The following is a 19,178-nucleotide window of genomic DNA, read 5'->3' on the forward strand; positions in this document are numbered from 1 at the left end:
ACAGCTGCTGGTGATAGCAGTCATGTGTGCATGAGGTGTGCTTACTCGTGTGAATTTTCGGGTGTTTTCTTTGCTGAAGATGGCTTTGTCCTAAAGCTATAACATAAATCAGTCTTTCCACTGAGCCTGTCTGCAATGGGTCATCTTTATGATGGATAGCAATCTATCCTTTTCCTAGTATTGTTAATAAATTTCTTTGATGTGGATATAATAGAGGGAAACATTCCATGTGGGAAAAATATATCTAAAAACAAAGATGATGTGACTTACCAAACAAAAGCGCTGGCAGGTTGATAGACAAACAAACAAACAGACATAAACACAAAATTCAAGCTTTCGCAACCCACGGTTGCTTTGTCAGGAAAGAGGGAAGGAGAGGGAAAGATGAAAGGATGTGGGTTTTAAGGGAGAGGGTAAGGAGTCATATCCCATGGGGGTGTGTGCGAGTGTATACCTGTCCTTTTTCCCCCTAAGGTAAGTCTTTCCGCTCCCAGGATTGGAATGACTCCTTACCCTCTCCCTTAAAACACAGATCCTTTCATCTTTCCCTCTCCTTCCCTTTTTCCTGATGAAGCAACCGTGGGTTGCGAAAGCTTGAATTTTGTGTGTGTGTCTGTGTTTGTTTGTTTGTTTGTATATCGACCTGCCAGCGCTTTCGTTCGGTAAGTCACATCGTCTTTGTTTTTAGATATAATAAATTTCTTTGATTTATGAAATATATTCCATAGCCAAAGAGGTTCACTTTCAACAATATTTATATCTTGAGAATGTGTGATTGTGAAAACTGAAGTGAATTTTTTTTTATATTTTATAAGACTGTTCCTCTAATGATGATATTGCCATACACACTATGGGGGACCCTCACTTTACAGTGCTTGCAATTTACATGTGGAATAATGGAATAATAGTGTATGTGTGAGGCCTTGAGGAGTGCTCAAGTAACTGTAATAATTAAGGCGACACATGTGAGGAACATGTGTTTGCAATTGAGTCCCATTCTAGCACATGTTGTCCACTGTCACAATATGTTCTTCAAATTTCTCTGATATTTCAAAGATTGTATTAAACTTATAAATATCTTTGATTTATCAGACATATACCATATCCAATTTTTACCAATATTTTTATCTTGAGAATCTGTGGTTGACAAAGACATTAAGTTGAATTGAAATCTGTATTTATGTTTTATAAGAGTGCTCTTGTAGTGGTGATATTGCAGTAAACCATATGGGAGACTCCCACCACACAGTGCTTGCAATTCATAGTGAAATAAGAGTGACAATGTGTGTTTGCGTCAGACTTTGTGTTTTGCTAAAATAACTGTAATGATTAAGGCAACAGATGCAAGAAACCAATGACCAAGTTTGAGTCCAGGTCTTGAATATGTTGTTCACTGTCACAATATATTATTTAAGGTTCTCTGATGTTTTAGTGTTGTGGAAAATTTATAAATACCTTTGAGATATGAGAAATCCAGGATGTAAAAATGACAGAAATATGAAAAAGATAGACAGCTACTCTCCCTATATTGGAGATGTTGAGTCGTAGACATGTTCAACAAAAAGTGGAAGACAAGTAAGCTTTTGGTCAAAAGGCTTTTTTCTGAAGTAGACAAAACACACACGCACACGTGCGCACATTCACACACACACACACACACACACACACACACACACACACCCATACACACATTCAAACAAAACTGACATACACATGTGTGTGTGTTCGCATGAATGTGTGTATGTGTCGTGTACCTCAGAACAAGTTCTTCTGGCTGAAAGATACTTTTTTAGCAGTCTTTTTGTTGTGCCTGTCAGTGACTCAATATCTCCACTTACATTGAGTAGCAGTTTGTCCTTTTCATAATATTGTCTTTGATAGGTATTGGACATATTCCATACCCAAAGAGATTCACTTTCACCAACATTAAAATCTCAGAAGGTATGACTGACAGAAGCTGTTAAGTTCATCATCATCATCTACATCAAGGATTGGGTCTTTTGATCCATACCATCTCCTTCAAAATTGGTCAGGCCATCTCTTGATTGGTCTTCCTAAAGATCTTTTACTTCTTGATTTTTTATTGTTTTATGGCTTTGTATCCGGCATGTGGTCTATATATCTTCCTTCATTTTAACTGATGATGTTTTATAATATCAGTTATGTTTTGCATATTCAGTTCAGCTCAGATGTCATAATTTCTCTTTTCATGTATTAAAGTGTATCCATCCACATATCTAAGGAAATTCATGGTTTTTAATTTTTTTTAATTGTCCACTGACTGGTTTATGAGGCCTGTTACAAATTCCTCTCCTGTGCCATCCTCTTTATTTCAGCATAGTACTTGCACCTACATTCTCAATTATTTGCTGGATGTATTCCAATCTCTGTCTTTCTCTTCTTACCCTCTACAGGTCCCTTTGATATCATGGAACGTATTCTGTGATATCTCAACAGATGTCCTACCATTCTATCCCTTCTTCTTGTCATTGTTTTCCATTTGTCCCTTTCCTCACTGATTCTGCGGAGAACCACTTAAATCCTTACCTTACCAGTCCACATAATTTTCAGTATTCTTCTGTAGCACTACATTTCAAATGTTTTGATTCTCTTCTGTTCTGGTTTTCCCACAGTCCATGTTTCACTACCATACACTGCTGTGTTCCAAATATACATTCTCATAAATTTCTTCTTCAAATTAACGCCTATTTTTGATACTAGTGGATTTCTCTTGGCCAGAAATACCCCTTTTGCCCAGTGCTGGTCTGCATTTTGTTTCCTCCTTGCTCTGCCTGTCATGGGTTATTTTGTTATCTAAGTAGCAAATTCTTTAACTTCATCTACTTCATGATGACCAATCCTGATGTCAAGTTTCTCGCTGTTTTTGTCTCTGCTACTTCTAATTACTTTCATCTTTCTTTGGTTTACTCTCAGTCCAGATTGTGCACCCATTAGACTGTTTGCTGCATTCAGCAGATCCTGTAATTCTTCTTCATATTCACTGCGGATAGCTATGTCATCAGCAAATTGTATCATTGATATTCTTTTACCTTGAATTTCAGTTCCACTATTGAGCCTTTCCTTTATTTTTGTCATTACTTCTTCCATGTGTAGATTGAATATTGGGGGTAAAAGACTACTTCCCTATCTTACATCCCTTTGAATCTGAGCACTTTGTTCTTGGTTTTCCACTCCTACTGTTCCCCCTTGGCTCTTGTACATATAGTATATTATCCATCTTTCTCTATAACTCACCCCTATTTTTCTCAGAATCTTTCGCCACTTGACATTGTTGACCACTTTTTTCAGATCAACAAATCCTGTGAACATGTCTTAATTTTCCTTTAGTCTTGCTTCCATCATCAGCTATGACATCAGAACTGCCTCTCTGGTACCCTATCCTTCCTAAAGCCAAACTGATCATAATCTGACATCCTCTAACACATGCTTCTATTCTCTTTTCAAATCTATTCTTAAGAGTACAGTTTTTGCTTCCATAGAGCAATACTGATAGCCATAACCTTACAGAATTTCATTAATCAATGTTACTTTATTTCCCAATGTTCTGCATAACGTTCCACAGAATTAGTTAAATATGTCTAATCTATTTTATATTTCATTGTTGGCCCTGTATGTAATACTGTGCCCTAATTATTCTAATTATTTAAATGAATTAACTTGCTCTATGATCTGATTGTCAATTTCAGCTTCAACTCACATGGACTGGTGTCTTAAAAATGCCATTAATTTTGTCTTTGTGATGGATACACTCAGATTGTATTCTCAGGCTGTTTTACTTAAATTAAAGACAGCTTCTTGTAAGTTATTTTCATTCTGACTATAATTACTTGATCATTAGTAAAGTAATGCACTGGCACCAACAATATTAATTTAAAAGTGTTTTATTGTCTGTATCCAAGGTTTGATTACATCTTTGATATAAATATTAAAAAAAGGGGGATGAGACTGGATGCCCTTGTCTAGCTCCTTGGTTTATTTCAGCCATGTTATGTCTGCTGCCTGCATTTATTATTTGTACTTTGTTATTCATGTATAAATCCTGTAAAGCTCTTATAAGATGAGATGGAATCCTTCTGTTGCTTAAAATTTCCCACAGTTTACTTTATCAAATGCTTTTTTTGTAGTTGTTAGTGAAGGCAAGAAACATTGGTAAGCTGAATTCATGAGTTTTTCTATTAGTTGTGTCATGATAAAGATACAGTCAGAGCATAATTGCCTTTTTGAAAGCAATATTGGGTGTTCAATAACACAATTTCAGCAGTTGGTGATAGTTGATTTGTTAAAATTGTGGCATTCAGTTTATAACATGAATTCAGACATCTAATACCTCTGTAGTTCTGACATCCCTTGCTGTTTCCTTTCTCCAGCAAAAAACAAGTTGGATGGATAAATTTAAGACAATGTTGGCATACCATAGGAACATTAAGTTGAACAGAAATTCTGTTTACCTTTAAGACTGCTCCTGTAAAGGTGATATCGCCATACAACCTGAGGGAGACTTTCACCTTATAGTGCTTGCTATTCATGGGTGGAATAATGGTGACAATTTATGTGTCAGGCATTGACTTGTGCTCAAATAACTGTAATAGGTAAGGCAACAAGTGCAAAGACTCAGTGTCAGAGTTTGAGACCTGGTCTTGCACGTACTGTCCACTGTCCCAATATATTGTTTACAATTCACTAATATTTCAGATTTTATGGAAAACTTATAAATAAGTTTGGTTTATGAAATATTCCATATCCAAGGAGATTAACTTTCAGTAATATTTTTATCTAGAGAATGTGTGTTTGATGGAAGACATTAGGTTGAACTGAAGTTTTTATGTAAGGTTTTGGTGGCAAATGCTAGAAACTAGTGTGTGGGTTTTAGTTCTGGTCTTGCACATAGTGTTCTCTTTCACAACATATTGTTTAAGTTTGTCTGATATTTCACTTCATCACTTCTTTGAACATGATGTTTTATTTATATGTAAGATGTAAATGGAGATAGCAATTGTATGTTTCTGTTGATATGAATTGTGCCATTGGATGACAAGTAACAACAAATAATGACACAATAAATTTAAAAAATCTAATGTAGCAATTGTGAATTATTGACTTTGATATACAAAATGTATTAAAGTGTGCGAGATCCTGGAAGAGAGGACAATGCACTCTTTTTTTCAACATGACGTAACTGATAAAAATTGTTAAATATTTTGATGAATTACATAGATATATATTACATCCTGTATAAATTCTAAGTGCAAGTCAACATTATTTTAATTTCATTTGATAAGCTAGATCATGATGAGTACCTAGATATCAGGCGATGTATGTGATGTGGCTGAGCAGTGTAATTCCATGGTTAAAATTACGTAAGCTTTTTCATTTTTTTTACCTGTGATCTGTTTATAATATTGTATGTATGGCATATTTTTTTAAAATAAAAAACAAAATATACTGTCTAGCCATTATGATGAGAAAATCGAAACATAACTGAGGACATTCAGGTGTAAATTATAAACATGTTACAGAGTACATCAGAATACAACAACCTGCCTAAATTATTTATTTTTAATTTCTTATCTACATTTAGCATATTGTGAGCATAATTCTTGTTACCTAACATATGTCATACATGTTTTATACAAACCAAATTATCAAAGGTACACGCATTCATTACACAAAAAATTCTTTGTATCTCTGAGATGGGTTGTATAATAATGTAAATAAAAATGATCCTTAACAAGATATCACCTATTATATGGAATTACATATCTATGTCTTATGCTATACAGAAGACGATTATCCAGTCAGCTGCTATAGTGCCACCTGGCAGACATACATGTTGGTCATTGTGTTTACACCATTTCTCTCTCAGTTGCCAACTGGTGGTGAACTGAAATAGTTACTTGTAATCACTTCAATATTGTTATTTTTATGTTTCTGTTTCTTCATAATACTTTTATATTTAACATGCCGATGTGTAGTGACCTTCATGATAGTGGGAAGTGCACATACAATGTGAAGTGGCTTGCAATATTGGTGGACAATATGTTGTAAAAAGTTTTAAAGAGTAAGTACTGTCAAACGGGGTGATTTTGGACACCGGGGCGAATTCGAACAGTATGGCTTATTTTCTCTTTGCTACTGCATAGAAAATTACCGAACTATCAATTTAATAAGTCACAGCTGCAAAATACTAACGTGAATTCTTTACAGACGAATGGAAAAACTTGTAGAAGCTGACGTCGGGGAAGATCAGTTTGGATTCCGTAGAAATGCTGGAACATGTGAGGTAATACTGACCCTACGACTTATCTTAGAAGAAAGATTAAGGAAAGGCAAACCTACATTTCTAGCATTTGTAGAGAGAAAGCTTTTGACAATGTTGACTGGATTACTCTCTTTCAAATTTTAAAGGTGGCAGGGGTAAAATACAGGGAGCGAAAGGCTATTTACAATTTGTACAGAAACCAGATGGCAGTTATAAGAGTTGAGGGGCATGAAAGGGAAGCAGTGGTTGGGAAAGGAGTGAGACAGGGTTGTAGCCTCTCCCCGATGTTATTCAATCTGTATATTGAGCAAGCAGTAAAGCAAACAAAAGAAAAATTTGGAGTAGGTATTAAAATCCAGGGAGAAGAAATAAAAACTTTGAGGTTCGCCGATGACATTGTAATTCTGTCAGAGACAGCAAAGGACTTGGAAGAGCAGTGGAACGGAATGGACAGTGTCTTGAAAGGAGGAGATAAGATGAACATCAACAAAAGCAAAACGAGGATAATGGAATGTAGTCGAATTAAGTCGGGTGATGCTGTGGGAATTAGATCAGGAAATCAGACAAAGTAGTAAAGGAGTTTTGCTATTTGGGGATCAAAATAACTGATGATGGTCGAAGTAGAGAGGATATTAAATGTAGACTGGCAATGACAAGGAAAGAGTTTCTGAAGAAGAGAAATTTGTTAACATCGAATATAGATTTAAGTGTCAGGAAGTTGTTTCTGAAAGTATTTGTATGGAGTGTAGCCATGTATGGAAGGGAAACATGGACGATAAATAGTTTGGACAAGAAGAGAATAGAAGCTTTCGAAATGTGGTACTACAGAAGAATGTTGAAGATTTAGTGGGTAGATCACGTAACTAATGAGGAGGTATTGAATAGGATTGGGGAAAAGAGAAGTTTGTGGTACAACTTGACTAGAAGAAGGGATCGGTTGGTAGGACATGTCCTGAGGCATCAAGGGATCACAAATTTAGCATTGGAGGGCAGCGTGGAGGGTAAAAATTGTAGAGGGAGACCAAGAGATGAACACACTAAGCAGATTCAGAAGGATGTAGGCTGCAGTAGATACTGGGAGATGAAGGAGCTTGCACAGGATAGAGTAGCATGGAGAGCTGCATCAAACCAGTATCAGGACTGAAGACCAAAACAACTGCATAGAAACAAAGAGTTACTTATTTTAACGTCTGTGCACCAGTTATTTTAAGCACAAGATAGCATTTATCGCTTTCCACAACTTTTATTTTGCATCAATTGTTTCCCTAGGTGAATAATTGACCAACAGTCTCAGTGTTAAAAATCCATTCATTATCGTAAAGTGGAAACTTTCTATTGTTGTGCTGAGTGGGAAGTTATTGTAACCATAACTTTCGATGTGCTCAGTAGCTAACAGCATTTAGACAATTTCTGTACACGTTTGCAGAGTTTCTCGTGAAGGTTATAAAATAACGATGGTTTTTGTAAAACTGTGTACTGTGTGGGGTGATTTCGGACAATGCCAAGGATGTATAAGAGCAGGAGAGGTGCTACAGTACAGTATAATTATGACCCAGAACTTTTAGATAAAGCTGTTCGTGATATTCAGAGTGGTAAATTATCGTACCGAAAAGCATGTGATTTGTATGGTATACCTAAATCAACCTACAAAATAAAGTGCAGGAAGCACATAAAAAAAAGAGAGGACAGCCAGTGCTAGATGATGAAGAAGAAGAAGAAGAAGAAGAAGAAGAAATGTTGAAGCAAGGTATCTTGAGGGCTGCACGTTGGGGATTTCCCTTCACTAAGTTGGATATGAGATATTTAGTTGAAAGCTACCTTGATAAATCTAGCCAAAAAGAGAAGAAATTTTGTAATACCTTGCCAGGAGAAGAATGGGTGCATTTATTCCTCAAACAACAGTCAGAAGATCTTTCCATTGGCTTAAGCGAAAATATTAAATGAGCTCATGCACAAGTGAACAAAGAGACTGTTTATTTAAATTCTTGCAAAATAAAAATGTATCTGTAATATATAAAATTCATTATATCATTCCATATCACTTATTTGTAACAAAGGGCTCCTTTAAAATGTGGAAAATGTCACCAAAATCAAATAAATATCACGTAGAATTAAAAAAAGGCAGTAACTGTCCAAATTCGCCCTCTATATACTGTAACTTTGGACAGAGATTTAAAAAAACACATGTGTTCAAAGTGACTTTGGACACTTAATTTAACTGCCTCAGATAAATACCTACACATACACTTTCTGGTTCTAGGATATTTTATTCATTACACATATGCCCTACCACTTCCATAACAATCAATTTAATCTAACAGTATATACGAAAGTTACAATCAAAATAACGACAAAACCGTCTGAAATCACCCTGTTTGACGGTATGTTATAATGCCATAGGTTATATAACAAGACAGTTTTTCAACTTATAAGATCATGATTTGTGAAGAACCTTCCTATCAACTTCTGTTTATCCCTTTGCAGATCTGCATAGCTCTGTCAAAACTGGTCATCCAATAAAATGCTTTTTAGCGACCTTGGCTGGTGAAATTTTCTTCAGTAATCATAATATTACTAAGGAAAACTCTATATATCAAGGCTTTTTAAAGTGCTATGTGAGGAAACTGGTGGTGAACTCACTCAAATGCTCTTTTTTAGTTATGTTCGATGACTTTCAATGGGTAAAGTACAAAAAATACTGTATGAACTGAGGAATGGGGTATTCTGTTTCTTAAAGGAGGAAAGTCACCTCTAGCAGACTGTTTCTGCAACAGAGCTTTACTACTGAAAATAGCTTACCTCACTGACATTTTTGAGAAACTCAGTATTCTTAACTCTTCACTTTGAGGTAATCAGGGAACTTTACTATTCTGGAATGAAAAAGTGAAGATGTTCGTAAAGAAGTTAGAGCTGTGGCAAAACCAAATGGAAAGTGGCATGCTAGATATGTTCACTACTCTAGTATCATTGATAGAGGACACAGATAATCTGTTGATAATCTGTTACTTCCAATGGAGATAAAAGCCTGTCTTCTTAATCATCTTGCAACACTGAAAGTTCACTTCAAAAAGCATTTCAGTGATGATTTTGATGAATTTTATTGGATTAAAACTCCATTCAAAAGTGCTGCTGGACTATCAAGTCTAAATATAAAAGAACAGGAAAAAACTTATTGCTCTCACTTATGATACTTCACTGAAGAGTAAATTAATGAAGTGTCTTTGTTGGAGTTTTGCATACATATTAGCAACATTTTCCTAACACTGAGCAAATGTTCACTGAAGATACTGATTCATTCTGCAATAATGTACTTGTGTGGGACTGGATTTTCAGCTTTGGCACCTACGAAGTTGAACCACCATTCAAAGCTAAATGTAAGCAAAGACTTCGAGTGCCTGTTTCTGCTATCATGCCACATCTTGAGAAACTTACTTCTCAAAATCATCCCACTGAGCTACGCAATTAAAATTTTAATGATCTTGTAATTCGTGTTTGCTGAATTGTAAATATTGTTCATTTCATATTTTTGAATGAATGAAAATGTGATAATGGTATTTTTAGTTATAATAATTCATGTAGTTTTGGTTTCTGTTGTGATGATCTTCTAAACTGATTTTGTAAAACAGAGAACAAGGCAAAGAAAATCTTAAGAAATGAATTTTTATTAATTAACTAGACTGGGGGAGGGGAGGAGCCTGGCACTGTTTCTCCTCACGAAAGGGAGCCCGGAGGAAAAAAGTTTGAGAACCATTCGTTCTTAAGAGTGCTCTTATAATGTTGAAGTTGCCATATATTCTTTTGGAGAGCCTCAGCTTACATTGCCTGCAGTTCATTGGTGGAATAATGGGAATAATGGGTGACAGTGAATGTGTCAGGCACTGAGTAGTGTTCAAGTAACTGTAAAAGCTGACAGATGCAAGAAATTACTGACTGTGTGTGAGTCCGAGTTTTGCACATATTATTCAAATACAAACAGTGTTCTTCAAGTTTCTCTGATATTTTTTTGGTTGTGGCAAATTTACAATTTTTTTATGTGTGAGAGATTTTACATGCCGTAAGAGAATCACTCCCACCAATGTGACTGACAGAAGATATTGAGATCAGTTGAAGTGTTTGTTTAAGGTTTATTTGACTGCTCTTGTAATGGTTATGTTGCCATACACTCAATGGGAAATTATCACTGTACAGTGCTTGGAAATCATAGGTGGAATAATGACTGCCATTGAATGTGTCAGGCCTTGGATGTGTTCAAATAACTGTAATAATTATGGTGACATATGTGAGAAACAGATGTCTGGGTTTGAGCCCGAATCTTGCATGTATTGTCCACTGTTACAGCATACTGATTAAATTTTTCCGACATTTCAGTGGTTGTTGATGTGTATGCTTCACCTAGTAGCTTAAATGTGAATAGAAGATGCAATACACTGTGTACAGTCAAGCTGCCACAACGTCTGGATGTGCCAACCTCACTGCTACATGGCATGTAAGTCGCAGGCACTAATTTATGTCCACACAGTTACATGCTCATGTGATGCCTCACGACTGTACATTTCCACAGATGTGTACTTAGGTGTGCTCTTCACAGGGAGACCCAGTTATGTCCTGATCTCTGAGGCACAAATAACTGCTTCAAGTGTCTGCTATGAGTCTCTGTTGTGGGGCACACCAACCACTGCCAATCCTGTTACACACCATGGTGTCACCTCACACTTGCACCCACTCTTGAGTGCACCTAATCACAGTGGTAGCTTGTGACTGTCTGTGAGCTGCTAGCAACATAAGACTGTGTCACTACTAGTAAACTGCTTCTGACTCCTTGCTGCATAGGACCGAATCATCTCGGCACTTGCTGCTCATTGGGTGACTGTCTAAGAGTTCAGTGCCTCATGAGACTGTATAGTTATTCTTTCCTGCTTGTCATGACATTGCTGTTGTCAAGTTGTGTAGACATTACTCTCAGAAATTGTATTTAGTTTGGTTCCTGTAAAACACAGATTTTATTTCATAGTGTGTTTCACTACATCCACCCACATCACTCAGTTAAGAACACATCAATTGTAAATTTATAAATTTCTTTGATTGCTGCGATATATTCTATGTCATAACAGATTCACATTCACCAGTGTTTCTGTCTTGTTGTATGTGATTGACAGGGGACATTAGATGAATTGAAATTTTTATTTATGGTTTATAAGATTGCTCCTGTAATGGGGATGTTGCCATATACCTAATAGGAGACATTTTGCTTACAGTGCTTGCAATTCATAGGTGGAATAATGTGTGACAATGGTTGTCAGGACTTGAGTCGTGCTCAGTTAACCATAATAATTAAGGTGGGCCATGTGAAAAGCCAGAATTTGTATTTGAGTTGTGGTCTTGTGTATATTGTCAAATTTTCCAGCATAATGTTTAAATTTGTATGATAAATCAGTGGTTATGGCAAATTTATAGATTTCTTTGATTTCTGATAAATAGTCCATGTCCTAAGAGATTCACTTTACCAGTGTTTTTGTATTGAAAATATTGGATTCACTGATGACACTATGATCAACTGACAATTTTTTTATCTTATATATATTACCAAAGCCGAAGAGAGTGTGTGTGTGTGTGTGTGTGTGTGTGTGTGTGTGTGTGTGTGAGAGAGAGAGAGAGAGAGAGAGAGAGAGAGAGAGAGAGAGAGAAGTTTGGAAAGGAGGTAGCTTGTATTGTGAATTAACACATAGAATACCTTTTGTATACCTACCTACAGGGAGGGGGTGGGGTGGGGAAGTGTAGTACATGATACATAAATACCCACATTTCCTTTATTCAGTACTTGAGAATGAGAGCTCTTAACGAGTTGCAACAACTTTATACATACATTCAAAACTTTACAGAACTTTATCTCGCTGAGAGAAATTTATTTCTTCTTTGTGACTAATTCTGTTTCTCAGACAGTATCCACACATATAGCCGAATGTACCTAGAAAAATATATTATTGTACAACCCATAGTTCTGTAAATACAATGTCATAATCATTGAGCTGCCTAAAAATGAACTGCGGGCTGAAATTTGCTAGAGATAATAAGTGAAATATCTATGCAAATACATCTGAAATATGTTAAATATATGTGAAATAACTTTTATATGTGCATACATAGGCAAAACATTAGGCTGAAAGCTCATCCTAGAACCATAGAACAATTTCAACCAAATTTGGTACACATATTGGTTAGAAACAAGAAATAAATACTGTGGGGGTAATAACCACCAGTCTGCTCTGGGGCAGGGTGGGGGGGAGGGGGTGATGAGATGGAGAGAGGAGGGAGGTGGACAAGATGGATAGACAGTGAGAGGGAAGGAGAAGATGGACACAGATAATGGGGAGGAGCAGATGGACAGAGGAAGTGAAGAGAAGAAGATGGACAGAGAGTGGGGGGGGGGGGGGGGAGAAGGGTGAGAGGGAGATCGACAGAGAGATAGGTGTGAAGGAAATGGGTGAAGTGAATGGATGGAGGACATGGACAACTAGAAGATTGGAATAAGTTCATACCTGGGCATTTTTTTTAATAAATAGTTGTTTAACTGTGGCTAACATTGTCAGGCACAGCTAGTGGTTTATAAGACCACTTTTGTAATGATGATACTGCCATATACCCTTTGGGAGAATGTCACCTTAGTGTGCTTTCAATTCACACATGGAATAATGAGTGACAAAAAATGTTTTAGGCCTTGAGTTGTTCTCAAATAACTGTAATAATTAACACAACAGATGTGAGAGACAAGTTTCCAGGTTTTGGCCCTTGTCTTGCACATATTATATTATGATATGTCAATCATTGTGATGTATATACAGGGCTGCCCCCTGCATATTTGGGCCACTACACTTATGTGTACATGTTGAGAGCCAAGTACTGCACCTGCCTCACCTAGGAGGTTGTCTACAAATAGAATATGCAAGGTACTGTGTACAGTCAAGCCGCCACAGTCTCCAGGGACACAAGCATTGTCATTAAGTGGTGTGCATGTTGCAGCACACAGCACTCTGATCACTGGCACTAATTTATTTCTGCACAGTCACCTGCTAAAGTGATACCACACACTCTATCCTTCCAGAGGTGTGTAGTTAGGTTGATGGTCCATCCAGGGAAGTCAGTTATATCTCGGGCTCTGAGCCACCAACAGCTGCTTCAAGTATCCACTACTAGTCTTGGCTACGGACTACGCCTCCTGCTGCTATTACTGCACTGTTCAATGTGTCCTTTCACCCTCGCACCCACTCCAAAAGGCACAGCATTGCAGTGTTGGCTTTTGGCTGCATACAGGTGCCTAGCCTTATAGGTCAGTGCGATTAGCAGTGGACTGCCTTTGAGCTCCCAGTTCATAGGACCATGTCATCTCAGCAATTGCTGCTCATCGATTGTCTGTCTACAAGGTCATGAGTTTGTGGGACAGTGTCATTGGTATTCTTTGATTAGCAAGACGTATGCCATGTTCTAAGAAATTCACTTACACTAATGATTTTGTCTTTAGAATTTGTAAATGACAGAAGTCTTTAAGAAGAATTGAAATTTGTGTTTAGGGTTTACAAGAGTGCTATTGTAATGGAGATATTGACATATACCTTATTGGACTGCTTGCAGCAATTTATAGGTGGAATAATGAGTTACAATGAACATTTTGGGCCATGAGTTGCTTTGATATAACCATGATAATTCAGGGGATAGATGTGAGAATCGATTCTTGTACATGATGTCCCCTACCACAACATACTCTTTAAATTGCTCTGACATTTTAATGGATGTGGCTAATTTGTAGCCGGCCGCGGTGGTCTAGCGGTTCTGGCGCTGCAGTCCGGAACCGCGGGACTGCTACGGTCGCAGGTTCGAATCCTGCCTCGGGCATGGGTGTGTGTGATGTCCTTAGGTTAGTTAGATTTAAGTAGTTCTAAGTTCTAGGGGACTTATGACCTAAGATGTTGAGTCCCATAGTGCTCAGAGCCAGCTAATTTGTAAATTTCTTTTATGTGTGATATATATATTCCATGTCCTAAGATATTCACTTTCATCAGTGTTTTTATGTTATGAATATGTGATTCACAGAAGGCATTAAATCCAATTGAAAAATTTATCTGTGGTTTGCAAGATCACTTCTGTAATGGTGGTGCTGTCACAAACCCCACGAATGAATGTCACTTTACATTGCTTAATATAACAATGAATATAATCAATTTTTGACAATATTAAGTAACTGGAGGGATAAAAAAAGTTACTGCTTTTTTTCTATCCAACTACCATTGTGAATAGAAGAGATTCTATTTGCTATGCAGTTACCTTACATTGCTTGCATTTCATAGGTGGAATAATGAGTGAAAATCAATGTGTCAGTCATGATTTGTGCTGAAATGATAATAACTAAGACAACATATGTGAGAAACCAGTGTCTAGGCGTGAGTATGTATTTTCATCTGTCAGTTGTCGCAAAGTTATAATTTGTTTTTGATGTATGAGACATTCCATGCCCTAAGAGATTCACTTTCTCCAATGTTTTTATCTTCAGACTATGTGACTGAAAGAAGGCAAACTGAAATCTTTCATTATCATTTATAAGAGCATTGCATTAATTGTGATATTGTCGTATACCATATAGGAGAATGTCAGATTACGATGAATTCATAGGTGGAACAATGAGTCTAAATGAATGTGTTATGGCTCCAGTTGTGCTGATATCAATATAATAATTATGGTGACAGATACGTGAAATGAAGGTCCATGTTTGAGTCTCAATCTTGTACATATTGCCCACTGTCACAACAAATTCTGCAAATTCCTCTGATGTTTCAGTGGTTGTCACAAACTTATAAATTTCTTTGTTGTGTGAGACGCAGTCCATTTGCTAAGAGGTTCACTTTTACCAGTGTTTTCATCTTGAGAAGATCCGAGTAACACCAGACATTAAGAGGAATTGAAATTTTTGTATGGTTTATGAATGAAACAGTAATGGTGATATTGCCATATACTCTATGAGATAAACTTTCTCTATTCCATCTCTCCCTCCTCTGTCTCCATGTCCAACCACTCATCTCCCCTCTCACTGTCCACCTCCTCCTGCCCCTAACTGTGTCTGTCTCCTCCTTCCCTTTCTCTGTCTGTCCATCTCCATCTACCTCCCCCTTGTCTCTCCATGTTATCAACCCATCCTAATAAAACACTGACAATATTTCTTTCCAAATCTTTTTTTATATCTGAGCCAAATTTTGTTGAAATTATTTCAGGGGTTTTGAATGGGCTTCTTACCCATGGCTTTGCTTAGGATGAAATTTTGACCTTTGGCTTTGTCCATGTACTGACAAACATATTTCACATGTGCTTATCATATTTCACACATATTTATAAAGGTATTTCACCTGTATCTGTAGCAAATTTCACCCTGCAGTTTCATTTCCACACATGTTTATGATGTTGTATCTCCTGAACTATGTGTTGTATAATGGTATACTTTTTCTGTTACATTAATTGATAAATGTGATTACCATCTGCTGAATGTTCCACAGGAGAAGACATTTTCATGCGATATTTAAGCATTTTTGATGTGTATGTCTCAACTTTACTGTCAGACATGTATGGTACAAAGTGTTTGGGTAGAAGTACAAAGTCTGTGGGTAGCGGTTGGACTACATGAGGAGAAAGAAATTCATTCATTCATTTCAATGTGTTAATGATAGTATTTTGAAAAGTGTAGTTATATTATATGTAATCAGCATCATAGTCTTAAGAAATAGTGATAATGACAACATATTTTAGTAATAATCTGTTTTTGACTATATCGTATTTGATCCCTTTAGTTTCTACTCCTCAGAAACTGCCATTTTACCCCCCCCCCCCCTCCCCCCCCAGGGTGAGGAATTACTCTCAGGTTTGGAACCACTGATCTAAGAGGCTCACTTTCACCAATGTTTTTATGTTCAGAATTTGTGATTGACAGACGACATAAAGCTGAATTGAAAATTTTATTTATGGTTTCTAACACTTACACCATTATTGTGATATTGTAATATACCTTATATGGGTTATAGGTTTTGAGTCAAATAACTAAAATAATTATGGTTACATCAGCATAACACAAGGTATAACACATTCATTTAGATTAATTAATCCAACTATGAGTTGCAAGCACTGTAAGACTGTATGGTGATCAGCAAGAGATCTGTGAATGGGCTTGAGTTCTGCTCTTGCACATATTATCCAGTGTCTTCAACATATTCTTTAAATTTTTCTGATATATGAATGGTTGTTGATTTGTGTGTGTATGCCCCCCCCCCCCTCCCTCCCCTGCATATTTCAGCCACTACACGTACTTGTATGTTTTGTGAGCCAAGTATGGCCGCTGTCTTACCTAGGAGGTTATTTGTAAACAGAAGATGCAAGATATTGTTTACAGTCAAGCTGTCATAGTGTCTAGGGGCACCAGCCTCACCAGTGTGTGTCATGCAAGTCATAGCACTCAGCACTACAGTCTGCACCTCTAATTAAGATCTGGACATTCACATGATATTGTGCATTGTATCTTTTTGCACATGTGTAATTAGTTCTCTGCTCTGCCCACAGAAAGCAAATTATGTTCAAACTCTGAGCTATCAACAGCTGCTTCAGGGTTCTGCTATGTGTCTCTGGTAAGGACCACACCTCCTGTTGCCAAATCTGTTGCCTGCCAAGGTCTCGCCTCACCGTCGCACCTGCTCTGAAGTGGACCTCATTACAGTGTTAGCTTGTGTCTGGCTATAAGCCCCTAACCACGTAGTACCATCTCATTACCAGAGGACTGCCTTCAAGCTCCTTTCCTTGTATGACTGTCGTCTCAACACTTGCTGCTCATTGTGTGACTGTTTAAGAGTTCAGTGCCTTGTGGGACGGTGTTGTTATTCTTCCCTGCTTGTGGAGACATTGCTGTTCACAAGTTGTGTAGCATTACTCTCAGAAGTTGTATTTAATTTGGTTCTTGTAAGTAATAGTTTTTATTTTAGAGTATGTTCCACTATGTCCAACCACACCACTTAATCAAGAAGACATCAATTGTAAATTTACAAATTTCTTTGGTGTGACATATTCCATGCCATAAAAGGTTCCTATCACGAGTATTTCTATGTTGAGAATATGTGATTTACAGTAGACATTAAGATGAATTGAAATTTTAATTGGTGGTTTAGTAGACTGCTACTAGAATGGTGATATTGCCGTATATCCTATGGTTGGATGTCATCTTACAGTGTTTGCTATTTATCATTGGATTAATGAGTCTAAATGAGTGGATTACACCTTGAGTTATGCTGATATAACTGTAATAATTAAAGAGTCAGATTCAAGAAACGAGTGTCTGGGTTTGAGCACCAATCTTGCACATATTAGCCACTGTCAGAACATATTCTCTAAATTTTTTTCCGGTATTTGAATGGTTGTGGGAAATCTTTAAATTTTATTGATTTGTGACACATACAGTATAGTATGTCCTAAGAGATTCATTCTCATCAGTGTTTTTATCTTGAGAATGTATTTGTAGAAGGCATTAAGTACAATTGAAGTTTTTATTTGTGATTTAAAAGACTGCTCTTGTAAAGGTGATATTGTCATATACCCTATGGAAGAATGACACCTTATTGTGCTTGCAGTTGGTTGGTGGAATAATGAGTGGCAGTGTTGTCACAAGTTGTGCTCAAATAACCATAATAATTGAGGTGAGGTGACAGATGAGAAAACCACTGTGTGCCTGAGTTGGAGTCCCAGTGTTGTACATATTGTCCAATGTCACAACAAAGCCCTTATGTTTCTCCAATATTTCATTGGTTGTGGTAAGCTTATAGATTTCTTTGATTTGCAAAACGTATATGTTGTCCTACGAGATTCTCTTTGAGTAATGTTTTTATTTTGTGAATATGTGGTTGACTTATGAGATGAGGAGAAAATTTAATAATCGGGGCTTATGTGACTCTGCTCCTGTAAGGTGATTTTGGGATTACCTTATGCAACCATCTGATGTTAGATTGTTTGCAATCAGTGGGAGGGATTATGAGTGACAGTGGATATGAGAGTCCATTAGCCATTCTAAAAGAAATGTAATAATTTTGGTGACAGTATCAAGAAGACTATATTCTGGTTTCAGCATATATCTTTCACACATTTTCGATTTTCTTGTTCTAGTCACTAAATTGCTCTGCCAGAACTAGTTAGTGCACAAGTAAATCATCACAGCTGGGACAGGGGAATTGAAGGTGGTAATGCTAATATTGTGAATAGGAACACAACAGCAAAATGAAAATGAATGACAGTTGAAGAGAAATGGAAAAGAAATCAAACATATTGTGTTGTATGGGACTGGGGACCTAGAAACGATGGAGAGGCTTCGTCCCCGCCACAGGCCGCAGTAGTACACAGCCCCACAACAGGCTACAGCAGTCCACTCACACCACTGCCACCCCACACCGAATCCAGGGTTATTGTGTGGTTCGGCCCCCAGTGGAAACACCCCTCCCCTTTCCCGGGAATGTCTCACACCAGACTGGTGAAACCCCAAAATTATGTGGTAGAGTAATTATGCTGTACGTGTACGTGGAGAAAGTGTCTGCGCAGCTATCACCGACATTGTGCAACTGAGACGGAATAAGGGGAACCAGTCCGCCTTTGCCAAGGCAGATGGAAAACCGCGTTAGAAACCATCCACAGACTGGCCGGCACACTGGACCTCGACACTAATCCACTGGGCAGATTCGTGCCGGGGACCGGCACGCCTTCTCACCCGGAAAGAAGTGTGTTAGACCACTCGGCTAACTGGGTGGCCAATAAAACATCTTATTTCCTTCCAGACATATCTTTGATGTGATCACAGTGTGAAAATCCAGGAAAATTGTAGCTTATATGTAGA

Source organism: Schistocerca cancellata, chromosome 9 (assembly GCF_023864275.1).
Source record: "Schistocerca cancellata isolate TAMUIC-IGC-003103 chromosome 9, iqSchCanc2.1, whole genome shotgun sequence".
NCBI classification, from domain to species: domain Eukaryota; kingdom Metazoa; phylum Arthropoda; class Insecta; order Orthoptera; family Acrididae; genus Schistocerca; species Schistocerca cancellata.